At 41.8% G+C, this 17,746-nt stretch overlaps 1 protein-coding gene across 1 annotated transcript in view; it reads left to right on the top strand.

The window, feature by feature from the left end:
* The first annotated feature begins 11,115 nt into the window (after positions 1 to 11,115).
* LOC137205451 (uncharacterized) overlaps positions 11,116 to 17,746 on the top strand; it is a 231,920-nt gene continuing 225,289 nt past the window's right edge. The window contains exon 1 of the transcript XR_010934147.1: positions 11,116 to 11,208. The gene's annotated coding sequence lies outside the window, so the exon portion shown is untranslated. The remainder of the gene's footprint in view (positions 11,209 to 17,746) is intronic.

The following is a 17,746-nucleotide window of genomic DNA, read 5'->3' on the forward strand; positions in this document are numbered from 1 at the left end:
ACAATCAAATTGCTTGAGGAAAATTTAAAACTTCTGTTCAACAATAATCTCCATTTATAGAATAAAAAAGAAATCCAGAGGCAGAACACATGTTTGCAATACATGTAACTAACAAAGGTCTTTTATCTAGAAAATATAAACATTTCCTATGAATCAATAACAGAAATACATACAACCAGTAGAAAAAAAAACAGGCAAGATATTGGAACAGACATTCCACAAAAGAGGATATTTAAATGATTCATAAATAGATGATGGAAATGAATACACAGGCACTCAATTTTATTAGTTATCAGTGAAATGTCACATGTGATACCCCTACATACTCACCAGAATGGCTGAAATTAAAAAGGCAACCATTATCAAGTGTTGGTGAGGTTGTGTGATTTTATGTATTTACTGCTGATGGTTGTGTAAATTGGTACAGTTACTAAGAACATAGTTTGATGTCTTCTGCTAAAGTTGAGGATACTATGCAATCTTTTGACCTATCAATTCCATTCCAAGTTATTCACCCAACAGAAATGTCTACCAGGTGATAAGGATAACTGTGATCATAACAGCTTTATTCATAATAGCAAAAACAACTCAAAGATACACCAGCAAAAAATTAAAGTGAAGACTGTATTCTAGCGAAAACAAGTGAAACACACAGCAAGCAAGACACTAGACGTAAAAAAAAAAAAAAAAGCATTCCATGTCATTATAGAGGTCAAAATAGGTACGATTAAGCTGGAGTGGTTAAGAATGTATAATTAGGGCTTCCCTGGTGGCGCAGTGGTTGGGAGTCCGCCTGCCGATGCAGGGGACACGGGTTCGTGCCCCAGTCCGGGAAGATCCCACATGCCGCGGAGCGGCTGGGCCCGTGAGCCATGGCCGCTGAGCCTGTGCGTCCGGAGCCTGTGCACTGCAACGGGAGAGGCCACAGCAGTGAGAGGCCCGCGTACCGCACACACAAAAAAAAGAATGTATAATTTGGTATTAAAAATAGAAAATAAAACAGGGAAGTGATTACCATAAAATCAAGATAGCGGTTCTGTTAGGAGGGAGGGCCATGGTTGTGATTAGGAGAAGGTATTCACGTGGCTTCAGAAATGGAAGTGGTGTATTTCTTGACCTGGGTGGGAGTTGCATGGATGTTTAATTTATAATTTATTAAGCCGTACGTTTATTTTTATCTGCTTTTCTGGATGTGTGCTATATTTCACAGTAAAACAGTTAAAGAATCTATGTCTTTAGCTCCTATCACTTTTCTGAGCTTCTGATTTTATGGATTTAAATGCCTAATGGACATCTCCACTGACATGTTCCATTGGCACTTTAAACTCAAAACACCTCAAATTAAATCCATCCTACCTCCAGATCTGCTCTGCCTGTTGAATTCCCCAAGTAGGTGAAAACCTCCGTAATTCACTCCATATTCCAAGCCAGGAATCAAGATATCATCATGGCTTCCTGCCTTCCCTTGAATCACCACATTCAATAAAGTTCTGTTGATTTTACCTCTTAACACCTTTTAAACTTACCCTTCCTGTTCACTTAACTGCTGCCGTTGTGCTCACCACCATGTTATCTGATCTGTGTCACTCTAACAGCCTCCTGACTCTCCCTCTTTTCTCCTAGCTGTCTCTGTTCTGTCTTGCATGCTGTTATCAGAGAGTTCTCTTATAAAATCCTAATCTGATCACGTCCACCCCCTCATGAAACTTGCACTGGTTTATGCCACCTTACACAAATCATCCTTCACCTTTCTCTACAGGCTTATGAGTTATGCTCTTACAGTTCATGCTTCTGCTTATTTGCTTCTTATTTTATTCTGCTTCATGCTTATTTACTAAAGCTGTGGTGATTAAAGAACAAAGCAGTGGTATCAGCTGTCCCTCTCGCCTACGTATCTCCCTTCTCTTGTACCGTTACCGTAATTTACTCAAGTAACCTCACGTTAGTCTTGCAGTGCGTAGATGCTCTTAGAGCACCTTTATATATACGTCTGTGTGGTTCGGTAATAATGTCCTCTGCTCTGAGCTCCAGGGAATATGACAGAGGAAGTACTCGATCCATGTGTTTTGACTGAACCTTTTTGACTGAAAGAATTCAGAGGCAGTAAGTGTCACCTCTTGTGAGAAGATTCGAGAGACCTCATTGTCTGTCTGCAGTAGGCTTTGAAAGTTGATAGAATATTCAAAATGGAGAGAATGCCAAAACACAGGAGCAGAGACGGAAATTCGAGAGGTTCCACGGGAATGAGTGGTTGTTGAGTATTTATAAGTTTAGGCCTTATGTTGAAGGTTGATTTAAAGAAAATCTGCTGTGTCTGCAGTTAAGGCATCCAGTCTGACTGGGCTTGATGAGAGACATTATTTTCCGTTGATTATTTTTATTCAATACACAACAGAAAGACTACATTCCTGAACTGGCTGCAAAATCATAAATATTTAAATCCAACTTATTTGCCATGCATAGAAATAATCAAGTGATGAGAGCTAACTTATATGTTTGGTGACTTGCTTATTGATTTTTACAGCTCTAATCTAAATTCTATAGCAATTCACTGAAATGGCTTAGAGGGGATTGTTTTAATACAGCAGCAGATGGTAATATCACGTACACAAGTTCAAAGAACAAGAGATCAGAAAATTTCTGAGCCATCCTGTATCTCTATCTTCTAAATATCAGACAACGAAACAGTCTCAGGGGTCAAATGATACATTCACAGTCCCATAGCTAATTAGGGTCAACTGGAATCCAGGTCTCCTGACTCCCAGACCAAAGCTCTTCTCCTTTTAAGAATGTAATACACACGTCAGCTATTCATATAGGGAAGGAAGAGACGGCGTCCTACTGCTCTTTGATGTATCTGGTACAGATACGCAGACTGTTTACCCAAGTGGGTAGTGATAACAATGACAGCAAGAGTTTCTACTTATCAACCACTTATGTCCCAGGCCTGCCACACAGCTGGTGTGATCTCTCTCATCTCTGTCAGTAGTTTCGAAATAACCTCAGGCCATTTGGGCCCCTCCAAGTGAGATTCCATTGTACATTGACATGAACAGGGCTGATTACCACCTCTTCAGTCTCAGTGGTTCTTGTTACTTAGTATGAAATTTCTGCTTCTTTATACTTTGATGGAGGACTAGAATCGAGAGTATTACAATGTGAGAATCATGTAGTTTTCTCATTTATCAATTAATGTAACAAATGTTTATGAAATGCCTACCATCTTCAAGATTCTGAGCTAGATTTTGAAGTCCCTTGATGAGAGGCAGAATGGTAAAGAAAACACATGCCTTGGACAAGGCGAACTATTCACTAGTCCTGGGACCTTGGACAACCTACTGAATACCTGTATTTCAGTGTCGTTTTCTGTGCCGTGGGGATTGTAGCACTGTCATGAGGTTATTGTGTAGAATACTAGTTCCCTGCCCCCCACCCAGGGGTGATTTTGCTTCCCAGGGGACATCTGGCAAAGTCTGGAGACATTTTTGGTTGTTACGAGTAAGGGCCAGGTGCTACCACAGTGCGTAGGATCGCTCCAAATAACAATGAATTGCCTGTCAAAATGTCAGTTGTGCTGAGGTCGAGAAACCCTGATGTCTACATGCCCTAATGCATATGTAATAGGGGTGATGTGGTTACCACAGTCATGACTCATAGGGGACTTCCAACTGATCCCAGCCAGTGCCTCTATGGACGGGGTTATCCCCGCAGAAGCTGCCCATCAGCCTTCCCTCTGGAAGCTTACCCTAGGGGCCAGATCATTAAAAGGGCATTGTCCATAGATGATGGAAAAGTGGTGGGAGTGGGCAGAAGTGGTCCTTAGTTGGTAAAGCACAGCCCTGAGTCTGCTTGCTCTCAGCTCCCTGGTCCTCATCATGGAAAATTCTTCTTCTTCCCACTGTTGAACCAAAGGTTCTCATACTCTCCTGTCCAAGTTTATCTTCCACTTCTTCCCCCTCCTTGCCTAGCTGGTCTACCTGATCTCTGCAAGAAAAAGGTCAAATAAACAAAAAACACTCCTACTAACAAAGGGCACTGCATTTTATAAACATACATAGCAATCCATCTTTTCGCCATTTGGGCCAGTGGCTTCTTCTCTCTTTAAGTCCTAATGGGCGACAAATACACAGTAAGAGGTGGGGGTAGAGGAGATAAAAAACCCTCTGAGAACTAGAAAGAGTGAGCAGGGAGGAGGAAGAAATATACACAGTCACACAGTCATGACTGTGAGATACAGAAAGAACACATGAGTTAGAATACTTTGTTGTGGGTCTGACATGGACTGCTTGCTCAATCACTGTCACTTCCTGGTTTCCTTCCCTCTGAGCAGAAGATAAACTCTGAGAGGTGGTTAGTGGGGCGACCATGATGGTTGGTTGGTTGGATGGAAGTCCACAGGGTAGAGGTCACCAGATCTGCCCGTGTGACTGAGTGCCCCGTGGCTCATGTCTCTGGAGTGTGTACTGTGTGCTGGGCGTGGTGCTGAACGCAGGCATGACTTATTTCATCTACGCCTCTTTTAAGCCCTATGATACAGTTGCTGTCACTACCTTTATGTTACCCGTGAGGATACTGGAGTTACGAGAGGTTAAGTGACTGGACCAGAATTATACCACTGGCAGAACTGAGGCTTCATCCAAGGCAGCCTTACATAAGAGACGATACTTTTCACAATAGGCTATACCAGCTTCCTTAATTTTGGTCCCCATGCCAACATAAAAAGAAGGCACATATGTACATTCATATAAAGCAAGATTTAAAGTAAGCATTTGAGGCAAAGGAAAAATTGCATGACTGTGTAATAGATTGTTTAAGGTTCCTCTATATTATCAGGTAGCATCAGGGATAGGATTTTTCTGCAATAAATTTTGTGCTTTCCACAAAATTCAAAGATATAATCATTTTCTTTGACCTTATTTATAAAAGTGATTCATTTTTTATTTAGCCTTTTATGAATTCTGCTTTTTTATATCAGATTGTCTTTCACACTAATGAGTAATAAATTATACTTTTGATCATTATGTTTCTTAAAATATATGAAGTTTCTGTTCATTATTAATTTGCAAGTGGAGTACCATTTCAGGTAGGGTAGAGGTTCTGAAACAATGATTTTTAAAATGCAGTTACCAGGGTTTGTATTTAGAACTAGGAACTCAGTATTTTTATAAACTCTTGCCAGTTTTATATAGCTTTACTTTGGTAGCTTCTCCCTGTGTGGAGCAAAGCGTGCTTACAGGCTGGTGTTGCATTTGGCTGTGCAGGTTGTGTTCTTTACGTGGGTGTGTCCACGGCCAAGGTGTGCTGATGCCGACACAACCTCTTCTGAGCACTGATTATGAACATCACTTCCCAAATCCATGTTCAGTGACATTACATCAGTAGCTTAAACTTGGCCATGGTGGGCATATGTACACTATAGAAACTGGCAACCTCTACAAATCAGAGAGCTGGTTGTTAAACATTGACCAGCACACTACTGGGTACAGTGAGGGGAGAGGAATTGGGGGATTAAAATTTAGCCCTTGTTCTGCTCTCTGATGTGGAGATGAGTAGGAAGGGGTTACTTTTTCTCACTCAAACAAAACTGCCTTCTGCTCAGAGCTGTACACTCACAAGGTTACATATCCTGAAGGAGGCATGTTTCCTGTTAGTTCACACAAAGGCCACAAGTGGGCTAGCAGCCACCCTGAGTTTAGAACAGTGGTTCCCAAACCTGGCTCATCATCATAAGCATCTTAAATTTTTTTTAATATAAATTTTAGGGCTTTTCAAAGATTTTGGCTTTGTTTATGTAGCATTCAATAATTGTTGCTTACTCACTCTTCTTCGTAACGGGCAAACTCCAGTTTTATTTGGGTGTTTACTGAGGCAGGGATGGGTAACTGAATTTCTATCTCCAGGGGTTAATCATGAATGACATAAACCAGTCAGGATGAACCCATCCCCCTTGCTTCTGATTTGTTTAAGGGTAGGCGTGTGACCCAGCTGTGATTTCGGTATGAACAGATAGGTATTGCCAGCCCTTTAAAAGCCGTCATGCAGCACAGGTAGACTTGGGCAGCTGAGTTCGTAAGTCCAGTCTCCCTTCCTGGCTCCCTGTGCCCTTACTTCCTATAACATCATCCGTTGACCCAGGTCCTGATCCTTGATCCTTGGCGTCTTCTGTTCTGGGCCTCTGCTACTGAGACTTCCAGCAAAGACTACTGCCTTCCCCAGGTGACTTGGAGCCTCAACTCTGCACCAAAAAAAAAAAAAAAAAAAAAGAAAGATATTTACCACCAGGCAATTACACAAAAGGTATTAGTCTTATATTTTCAGTGAGAAATAATATCCACACAGAAAAGAAACCTTGTTTCCACCATCCAAAGGTATTGAGTCTTAATGTTTTGTTATATTTCCATTCAGAATGATTTTTATATCCATGCTGTTATATTAAAAAAAAAAAACCCCACAAACCCCTCAGTCCAAAAATCTACAAAGCATCTCTGATCTTGTCTTTCCCTCCTTCACCTTTTAACATCCGATCCATCAGCAAGTCCTGTGGACTGTACCTCTCACTATATCTCAAATTCATCCACTTCTTTCTGTTTCCACTGCCGCCCCCCTCCCCCAGCCACTGTCATTTCTTACTGGGTCTACTCCAATAGTCTTCCAACTCGTCTCCTTGTTTTCACTCTTGTTTCATAGAATTCATTTTACTTTTCACAGTTTAAATTGAATCTTGTCAGTCCCCTCTAAAGAACTCTCCAGAGGTTTCCTGCTGCACCTAGAATAAAATCCAGATTCCTTTCAAATACGTTAAAAGACCTGGTATGGTCTGATCTGCCTACTTCTCCTCTCCTCCCCCCCTCATGGATTCTTTTCCAGCCATTTCACCCCAGGGCCTTTGCATTTCCTTTTCTCTCTGCCTGGAACATTAATCCTCTGGCTTCTGCAAAAGGCTGCTCCTTCCCAGGTCTCAAGGCTAATGTTGCTTCCACAGAATGGCCTGTCCTACTCATTGAACCAAAGGAGCCTCCCCAGCCACTTGCTACCAAATCACCCTGGTTTGTTTCCTTCTATGCACACATCACATTCTAAAATTACCTTTTAGAAACACTAAAAATGTTTTCTTTTTCCTGGAAAGTGAGATGGAGGAGAATCATGACCTTGCCTAACATGTGTTGCTGTACCCAGTGTTTCAAATGATTCTTGACAACATCTAATCAGTATCCAGTAAATAGGTATTGAATGAGCCAATGAACAAATGAATGAATAACTGAGATCATCGTGAGTATTCCTTTTTGTGTTTTTTCACTTTCTAAAATGTTAAGCTGGTATTTCTTAAACCTGAAAAAGTACCCACAGGACACCCCCTACCAAGGGTTGACTTATACATGAACAAATGTGAAGTGTATTTATGTTCCTTAAGCTTGTAATACTTACAGGACTCTAGAGCCAAAACACATTTACAAGCTGTATACTAACAAAGCTACAAAACAAATACAATTCAAACTGACAATATTGACTTTGTGCAATAGATCATATTTTGATGAAACTAAATCACCAATCACAGATGAATAAGATACGGATTCCTATGACCAGGTTCCTTTGAGTCCACAGGGCTGTCCTGTCATTTGCTCTGTGGCAGTCCCATTTTTTTCACAAGTTCCTCTCTTTGACTACCGCAAAATGAATTTCTGCATCGTGCTGTGACTTATATTTATTTGGAATGAGTGTGATACACTGGAAACACACCTTCTGGTCTTTTCTCATTAACCTTTTTCAGTTAAGTCCAGTCCTGCTTCTGGACGTGATGTGATCTTTAACCTAAAGTTAATGAGGCTAGTGGAACCATGTTTCAGGCTTGTTTTTAAGGAGATGCTTATCCAGATATTCCAGCCTAAATTTGCAATGTGTTGGGTTGTCCTGTTCCCTAGAATTCCAGGGAGGCATCTCCTGGAGAAAAGTAGTCAGAAGCAGGGATGGGACCAAACTTCCCAAGGGTCTGCAAGTGACAGCAAAAGCCCCACTTTGGGACTGGGGGCTTTGGGGTGGGGTCAGATGGTGAGTAGATGGGCTCTGAGAGAAGGCTGGCCACATGGGGATGGAAACGCCTAAGAGGGGCAGGAGATGATCTCTTCCTCATGACTCAGCCAGCCTCTCCTGAAACACTAGAAAATCACTCACTGTTTGGGAAGATTGGACTCTCCTTAAAGAAGGTGGTGAGGATCACAGCTCTGCGTGGAGACGTTAAAAGAAGGGAATGGAAAGACAGATGTGAGGGTAGGGATTGCCTGGCATGGCTCTGGATTCTTCTGCATCTAGGAAATGAAATTTATTTAATTCTCCAAATGATATCCTGTTTTTATACAGTATCAAACACACATCTCTTGTTTTTGTTTTGTTTTGTTTTTTTAAAGAAGATGTTGGGGTAGGAGTTTATTAATTAATTTATTTATTTTTGCTGTGTTGCGTCTTCGTTTCTGTGCGAGGGCTTTCTCTAGTTGTGGCAAGCGGGGGCCACTCTTCATCACGTTGCGGGGGCCTCTCACTGTCGTGGCCTCTCTTGTTGCGGAGCACAGGCTCCAGACGCGCAGGCTCAGTAGTTGTGGCTCACGGGCTTAGTTGCTCCGCGGCATGTGGGATCCTCCCAGACCAGGGCTCGAACCCGTGTCCCCTGCATTAGCAGGCAGACTCTCAACCACTGCGCCACCAGGGAAGCCCCAAACACAATCTCTTTAAGCATAGCATCATATATACCACACACCATTAAACACAATGTCTTGTGTGCATGGGTATGTTTGGTATTTACATATTTATCATATTTAAATTTTATGTATTTATGAATTTTTCTATTTATAATATTATAAATTTATATCTAGAACTTGATGTTTAGAATAAATTTTAAAAGCACAACTAATTAAAAATTTAAAAAGTCTAACAAATATCTCCAACGTTACAAAATCCAATATCTTATATTTGCATACTTATAAAACGCGTGACTGTGTAAACACATTGCTAGGGCCTCCCCCACTCCCCTTGGGCTTTGGAAGAGCTCAGTGGGCGTGAGGGGCCCTGAAGCTTATGCCTCATTAGCCTCACAGTGTATTTGTTGTCTATTGCTGTGTAACAAATTACCTCTCCACCACCACACTTAGCTGCCTAAAACAACAAATACTTGTTATCTCACAGTTTTTGAGGGTCTGTTAGTACCCAGTTGTAAAGCCTGTTTGAACCCTGGATCATTAGCTTCCCAAATCCATATTCTTATCCCTATAACCTCTACAGCTCACAACGCTTCCAGCTTACTCATACCTCCTGGCTTTGTGCAAACTGCTTTCTCTGCCTAGAACATCCCTGTCCTTTCTCATGTGTCTACCTGGCAAACCTACCGATGCTACCAAACCTACCTAATTCCTGCCTCCTTCATGGAGCCTCATTCAATTCTCTGGAATGACTGGACTTTTCCTTCCTCTAAACTCCTACTAAACTCTGCCTTTTTCCCATTTAGAAAAGTTCTCACAGACTTTCAGTTGTTTGACTCCAGGGACCATTTTTTTCTATCCCCAAATTCCCAGTAGCTGGCAAAGCCCTGACATGAGGTCGACCCCAGTAAATGTCTGCTGTGTGAACAAAAGGTTTTCGTGGACTGGGAGAGGCAGGACTCATTTCTAAGGCCATACACCCATTGCATTTCTGTGTGATTAGTATTTAGTTAGTAATCAGAGCAAATCACTGGGACCACAGGGACGCTGCTGAAATTTACCTCATCTAGAGAAAGGCACTCGGACAGCTTAAACCTCAGTAAACCAGGGACCACGTGCTCCCTATTTATATCCATAGCAACCACATTCGGCAGATGACTCCCGTCCTCAGAACCTCTTTATGCCAATGAAAGCCATAAAATACAAAAGCTTTATCAAGTGTGTTGCACCTGCCGACCACCAGAGCTCCAACACGTGGCTGCCCACAGCATCATGGAACCCACTGGAGTTGCTCATCGGGCAGATGGGTCTCAGGTGGCAGAAAGAGCACACGTGTATTAGCAGAGCCCACCTGTCTGTTATCCCCCAAGAGCACCCATCTTTCCGGATGCCAAATGTATACACTTTATTTTAATAATTTTCTTTCTTTCTGTAAATTGAAATACTGTATGTGGGACCATGTGAACCTGGGTGTAGTAAGACACAAAAGGAAAATTCCAAGCCTTTTTGCTCAGGTCCCCTTCACCTTGGGTAGAACGATTCGCTTGCTTCTCCTGAACCCACTTCACTTCCTGCACACGACCTTTTCTCATACATTTCTCTCGCTCCTGACTGCCTGGGGGAATTTGAAACATTTCCTCGTAGGAATTCTACACATAATCTCATAGAAGATTAACTCAAATTCTAGCACTTCCATGTCGCCCTCTCTGATCACCGCTGCTTTCTCCCTTTTGGGAATTCCAGTGGTGTTTGCTGTTTGGTGCTCAGTCTAAACCACACTTCTCAAACTTTCATGTGCGTGCACTTCACCTGGGGGATTTGGTAGAAGGTGGGTTCTGATTCAGCAGTCTGGAGCCTGAAAGCCTGCATTTCTAACGAGCTTCCAGATGACTTCCTTGCTGCTGGTTCCTGAACCACACTTTGAATAATAAGGGTTGAGACTACTTGGATTTGAGCATTTTCCTCTCTCTTGACCTCCCACCTCTTCATTTCATTTTCTGTAAATATTTCCTGGGCATCTTCTAGATTTTATACTTAGTGCATGAGATGTCATTTTAGAGGTAACGGTTAACTCTTCATAGCTTTATTTATAGTTTTGTTTGCAGTTTTCATTTCATTTACTTATATATTTCTACTTTTACTCATATTTAGATTTAGAGTTTTTTTCTTTAAGCTTCAACCAACTGTAATGTCCTTGAAAGCAGATGATTGCCTACAATAGCAAGGTGGTATTTTTAGCGAAAAGAGCAGGCATGCTGAAATCAACAAGTCTACGCTCGAAACCCAATTCTCTCTCTCATTTACTACACCTGAGATTTGAGCCGGTTCCTTAGCCTCTGAGCCTCAGTGTGCTCACCTGAGAGGCAGGGCTAGTAGTCGCTGTGGGCGTGGAATAAGACGCTGCTGCTTTCTTGCGCGGTGTCTGGCACAGGGTTTGGCTCCTCCGGCCCTGAGACGTGTTCATTTCTCCCCACGTGCTTGGGACCGATCGGCTCCGGACATCCAGGGGCTCAAGATCTGGGTAAGTTGGGCAGAGTGTCAGAGAAGCAGTGTCTCCTGGAGACTTAGTTTCCTTCTGCTCTGGTTCTCACTTTGAATCTTTAGTTGAAAGATTTGGTTCGCTGGCAAATATTTACAATGTTGCTGTTTTTTAAATTTTATTTGAATCAGTGCTTTGAAATTCTCATTTGAAGCTCTGAGGAAAGATGGTTGATCCTGTAACTAAGGTTTAAGAAAAACCATGCACTTCAGGTATCATAAAAAAAGTAAAAGCTAGTGTGTTTTTATTGCTAGTTAATTTACCACTCAAATGTGCTGCAATTTCAACTTCTTTTAAAAAATTCTACTGTTACTTGATTTTGCTTTTCATTTGAAAAGAATGAAATAATCACTGGGAAAAATTTCAAACCTCAGAGAGCTATAGTAGGACATGGGATTGGACCCTGGCCTGCTGTAGGAAAGCAGAACTGTGTGTTAGTCCTGTTTTCTTTAACTTACTGTGAGATCTTTATAAAAATTACTTTTAATCTAAGCTCTGTTTCCTCATTATAAAATGAATGGGTCAGACTAAATGATCTGTAAGATCCTTTTTTGCTCTTAAAAAAAAAAGGCAACTCTGATTCTTATTCATTTAGTTACAAGTATTGGGGAAATGAAAACTTCAGTCAAGTAAAACAACTTCTTTATAAGTTTTGCAAATGAATAGTGTAAATGAGATTATAGGAAGAAATGTTTTAAATGCTTGAGAGAACACTTTCAAGTAATTTGAAGCCCTTGAAGAATACGGATTTAGATACAAAAAAATTGATTGGCTAATTGCAAACCATTCGTAGCTACTCATTAATGCATGCCCCAGCACACACTTCGCTTAAATCGAGTCCCCGTAGAGTCTTGACAGGAATGAAAGTATACTTTGTTAAAAAAAAAAAAAATCCTATCTACAACTTATGTTTGTTTTTCTAATTCAGCTTGTGTCAGAGCAATGTCACACCATGTTTCCAAGCACAGGCTCTGGTCCCAGATTCTGGGGTCGAACCCTGGCTCTGTCACGTACAGCCTGTGTGACCTTGGCCAAGTCACTCAGCCCCCTGCAGAAGCAGCTTCACAACTGTACCCACTTCATAAGTTAATGCTGAGGATTCATGCAGTATTATATTTAGAAGTTTGCCTGGTATAGTCAAAGTTTGATAATTGGTATGTTATTATGATCGCTTCATTTTAGTGATTTGCTTTAGGTATGATCTATAATCTTATCAATCTACAATTTTATATTTATAACTGAGGTTTTATCCTTCAAATGTCCACGGCCTATTCATGTTGCTCACATTGTTGGAGTTTTCATAGGGGAGTCACACCATGTGATGGGAAGAAAATGGATAGGGACAAGAAGGTGTCACTTGGCCATGTCACCTCATGAATTTGCCATCTTCATCCGTGAATAAGATGGTGGGTTGGATTAGATTATTAGGTTTGGTTTGCTTAACTAGGGATTTATCAGTCTTTGGAGGGCTGATGTGTATGCAAAAGTTGTATGCAAAATAACGTGTGCAGGTGCCGTTTTCCGGGATAAAATCAGTACCACTCGTCGTGTTCTCTCATGGGTCCATGAATGGTGAAGTGCCTCCTGTTTCAAGGATCTTCAGCTTCCCTTTTGACTCTAAAGTCCCACAGCTACGGGAATTAGAATCTAGGTGAAATCACTTGGGAACAGGGTTTCTGGGGAAATTGAGAACCGAAGCCATTTCTCGGTGAAATAGAAAACTGGTATTTTTGACAGTTCCTTCCGGCAATAGTAAGAACAAGAAAAAAATAGAGTACAAAATTTCAACTGACAGATGACCCAGTTTGTCCCTCTATTTCAATGGGACAAATACTACCTATTCAGTTCTTTTAGGAAAGTTTGAATTATTGTGAGGGTTATTCAAGATTTAGACATTTTTTATATATGTAATATATATAATGTGTATATATATATATATATATAAAATGGTTGCATTAATATTTTGGAGTGTCATTCTTGACTTTGCTAATAAGACAGAAGATTACATATTTTTTGTTTGAGTCCCACCACTAATCACTCTACATTAATCAGGTAAAGTTCTCCTCTTGATTGGCTGTGCTGTGACCAAATCCCTTCCCTGTGGAAGGATCTGGAAAGAGGGATCTGGCAGAATTGGGGCTAGGTTCTGGACTGGGGAATTTAGCAGGGAATTGGAGACTCAACAAATTTGGGGCTGGAAAAGTAGATAAGACTCTTCAAAGGAAGAAGGGAGAAGTGCTTCTGAGATGAGAAGGAGTGGTAACACCAGATCCAGAGGAGGTGGGGTTGATGTTAGGCTCAAGATGTCAAAAGAGTGAAGTTAGATGACGGTATCCATCAAGGTCAAATGATATGCTCTGCAAAATGGTAATGACAGCTGCCTTTCATGCTGTGAAAATAATCGGTCCCCTTTCATGTTGTGTATGTTCTTTCTGGCCACCAAGCTACCACCTCTCCGTGGCAGCTCCAGTGGCCTGAAAGAGGGTCCAAATTTCCAAATCCCAGAGAAGTTGCTCCTGTAACTGACCTGGCCTGGCCACCTGTGCCCACAGGGCATTGCTGGAAGAGGTAGGATGCCCATGCCGCTGGGGGCTGACTCTGTCCAGGCTCCATCCTTTAAGAGTTGCTGCTTCTCCTTGCTACTTCCTCTGAGTAACAAGAAAACTACTGGCACTGTTGTATCCAACCCTTCCCTGCCGTTCTTCTTAAAAGTTTCTGAAGAGTTCTTTGAGCTGAGATTTTGCAAAAGCAATAAGAAATAAGTAGCGAACTCATGCAACATGTATGTCATCTATAATTATTAAATAATCTTATGCATACATATTTAAAGAATATTACTAATAATATATGGTTTTCATTGGAGTATGGTGAAACTGTTAACTATTAAACCCTCCTGACTGGTGAACTGGCTAGAAAGACATTTGTCTATGACCTGGTTCTATCAGGATCTTCCACTTCTTTTTCTGGTTTAAATCTTCGAAATCCTCTCACTTACTTCTGTGTCTTGTGTTTTTTCACAATCCATAACAAACTATTTTGGATTAGCCAGTAATTTCAGATTCTTTTCCATCTATTTGTCTCAATCTCTATCTTCGCCTGGTATAGATACATACATACTTCACTGGCCAGCATATTTTTTTTTAAACTTTTGCTGTTGACATTGCTATTTTCTGTTTTACCAAAGAGCCAACTAGAAATCCTAGATGTCTTGGAGGACATGTTGGTGTCTGTGCAAATATTTCAGCCATAAAGCTCATCCTTCTGGTCTGCTGGGGTTGGAAGTGTTCTGTAAGGAGAATAGGATTTGCAAAGAGAGAAAACAACTCTGGTGTGGGATTTACCTAGAAAAATATTTTATTCATTCCTTCTTTCATTCACTCACAGACATGCTCTGAGCAACTAATATGTCCCAGGCATTCAGATAGAAGCTGGGGAAACAGAATTGAATATGAAATCACGCCTGCTCTCAAGGAGCACAGGGTCCAGTGGGAAAAAAGGCCATTGATAATTACAGTGCAGGGTGAGGAGTGTTATGACAGAGATACAAGAAGCTATGGGAGCTGTGATATTGTAATTAATAATAAATATATATATATATATTTGGTCTTCATCTCTGTTTCTGGTACAGAACCCCTAAAATCCTTGGAATTTCCGATGAGAGTGATAGAGTTTATGTTAATGAGGTGACTTTTGGAAAGCCCTTAGGTAACCTAAAGATGGGGCCTGGTTGCCAGGGGAACAAACCATGTGATTAGAGGGTTGGAGCTTTCAGTCCCAGCCCAGACCTCTGGGGGTGCGGGGGGGGGGGCGGGCTGGAGATTGGGTTCCATTACCAATGACCAATGATTTAATCAATCATGCCTATGGGATGAAGCCTTCCTAAAACCCCCAAAGGACAGGGTTCAGAGAGCTCCTGGGTTGGTGGACACATGGAGATTCTGGGAGAATGGCACATATAGAGAGCACGGAAACTCCGCGCCCCTTCCTACATGCCTTGCCCAATGCATCTCTTCCACCTGACTCTTCTTAAGTTATATCCTTTTATAATAAACTGGTAGTCATAAATAAATGTTTTCCTGAGTTTTGTGAGGCATTTTAGTAAATGAATCAAACCCTTGGAAGGGTCATGGGAATCTCAGATTCATCGCCAGTCAGAAGCACGAGCCAACCTGGATTGACGCTTGGCATCTGAAACGGCAGGGGAGGCGGGAGGAGGGAGTCTTTTAGGATCTGATGCTGTCTCCAGGTAGAGAGTGTCAGAACTGAGTTAGTTGTTTGTGGGTATAGAAAAAAACCCACATTGAAGGAGCACAGAGGAATGGTACAGGGCCCAGCCTAGGCTGTTGGGGAAAAACTCTGTAGAGGAGTTGAACTTGACCTTAGCCTTGAAGAGTGAGTAGGAATTGTTTAGATAAAAACCAGTAGAATAGGAAAGGGCATTCCAGGCAGAAGATGTAGGTGTTCAAAAACCTAACAATAGAGAAACATTTAAAGTTCATAGAAATGTGAGTCTGTGCTTCAGTACTTTAGGGGCAGGGAGCTTTTCATTCTGTGGCTTCTTCCTGGGTGTCACCCCCATACATCCTCACCAGCTGGTCTTGCTGCTACAGGACTTACTTTTTCTCCACTGGCTGCTTTGTAGAGGTTTGGCAGTCGAACCATCTTCTGCCTTTCCTGTAGGGCTCACATCGACACTATAAAGACTGTCACAGATAAAGCAAATGATGAAACAGCATTTACTGCTCATAGCAGGTAAAGATTTGGGTTTTCGTTCTGTATAGATGATTTCTGTTGTGAGAGACATGCTGAGAATAGTGGAAAGAACATGAAAACTGGGGTCAGACGACCTGAGAACATATCCTTACTCTTTCATAACCTAAGTCTGTGAGCCTGGGAAAACCACTTAAACACTTTGAGTCTCAGTTTCCTGCCCAAATATATTTAATAATATTAAATACATTATAGGATTGTTGAGAAAAGTAAATGAGGTGATGGGGGCAGACAGAGTTTTGAAAGATGAGGATGTACTAATGATGAGTGTCATTATTATCTGTTTCACATGCACACATACATCTTTAAGGTATAGAAAATAGTTCAGGATAAATCTGAGTTTTGGGGAGAAAAATATCTTGAGGAACTTTTTTTTTTTTTTTACGGTACGCGGGCCTCTCACTGCTGTGGCCTCTCCCATTGCGGAGCACAGGCTCCGGATGCGCAGGCTCAGCGGCCATGGCTCACGGGCCCAGCCGCTCTGGGGCATGTGGGATCCTCCCGGACTGGGGCACGAGCCCATGTCCCCTGCATCGGCAGGTGGACTCTCAACCACTGCGCCACCAGGGAAGCCCGAGGAACTTTTTTGAAGGAGGTGAGAAGACAGCTCATTAGCATGAAGTAGGAGGTGATTTTGAAAGAGCACCACGGACCCATGGTGCTGGTGGACAGGGCGAGTAGGTTTTGAGATTCACCCCATTAAACAGATGGAGCCGAGACAAGTGGGGAGAGTGAGAGGCGGTGTGTGCAGGGAGCTGGTGACAGAGTGCCCAGGGCCAGGACAAGTGGGCTATGTAGGTGGGAAATGCAGTGTCTGGAGAGAATAGTCGGATTATGAGCTTATACATGTGTAGAGCAGGAAATAATCCTGATGAATACTAAACCTCACATACTCATCCCACTGGTGAGGAAATTAGATTCCGGAGAGACTGAGTGATTTGCCCCTGGTCATATCTCTGACCAGCTGCAGAACTGAAATTCCAACATGGAAATCCTAACATTTAGTTTTGTTGTCTTTAACATTCTCCTGAAAAAAAAAAAAAAAGAGAGACTCTATTCAATCCTAATTGTAATAACTTCAGAGAATAAATTTAACATAAGAGTATATTTACAAATACATGATCACTTACATTAATTCCTGTTTGCATCAACCCTCCAATATTCCCACACATCAGGACTCTTTCTCTCCCCCTCCTTCATCACATTATTTATTCACAAATTCATGTATTCATTCATTCAAACATATTTTTGCTAGGACTTCCTGTATTCTAGGTACCAAATAAAGCAGTGGGGACCCAAAGATGAACAGGCCCCTGTGATTCGCCTCAAAGAGCTCATTGTCTCATGTAGAAGACAGACGGACAGACACTGCAATGCTGTGCAGTAAGCATGTAAAAGGAAAGGAACAGTCACTTTTGAAAGTTGAGGGAGGGTGTCTCAGAGTTAAGGATCCATGAACTGGGTCTTGGAGGAAAACCAGGAGTTCACCAGTTAGAGGCGGCGGGGTGGGGGTGGGGTGGGGGCTTGGAGATAGATGAAGATAATGAATATTCTAGGTAAGTGATGTGCAAAAGTCTTCATGGATACAAGGCAGAGAATTCTGACAACGTTTGATATCTATCAACGTTTGATAACACTGAGGTGAGTTTTGGGAAAACATTCTGAAGTCTCAACCAAGTAAAGGGTGACTTAATGGAAAAAATAAATGACAAACATGTTTAAATCCAGAAAAAGTCACCTCTCTTCCAGC

Source organism: Pseudorca crassidens, chromosome 14 (assembly GCF_039906515.1).
Source record: "Pseudorca crassidens isolate mPseCra1 chromosome 14, mPseCra1.hap1, whole genome shotgun sequence".
NCBI classification, from domain to species: Eukaryota; Metazoa; Chordata; class Mammalia; order Artiodactyla; family Delphinidae; genus Pseudorca; species Pseudorca crassidens.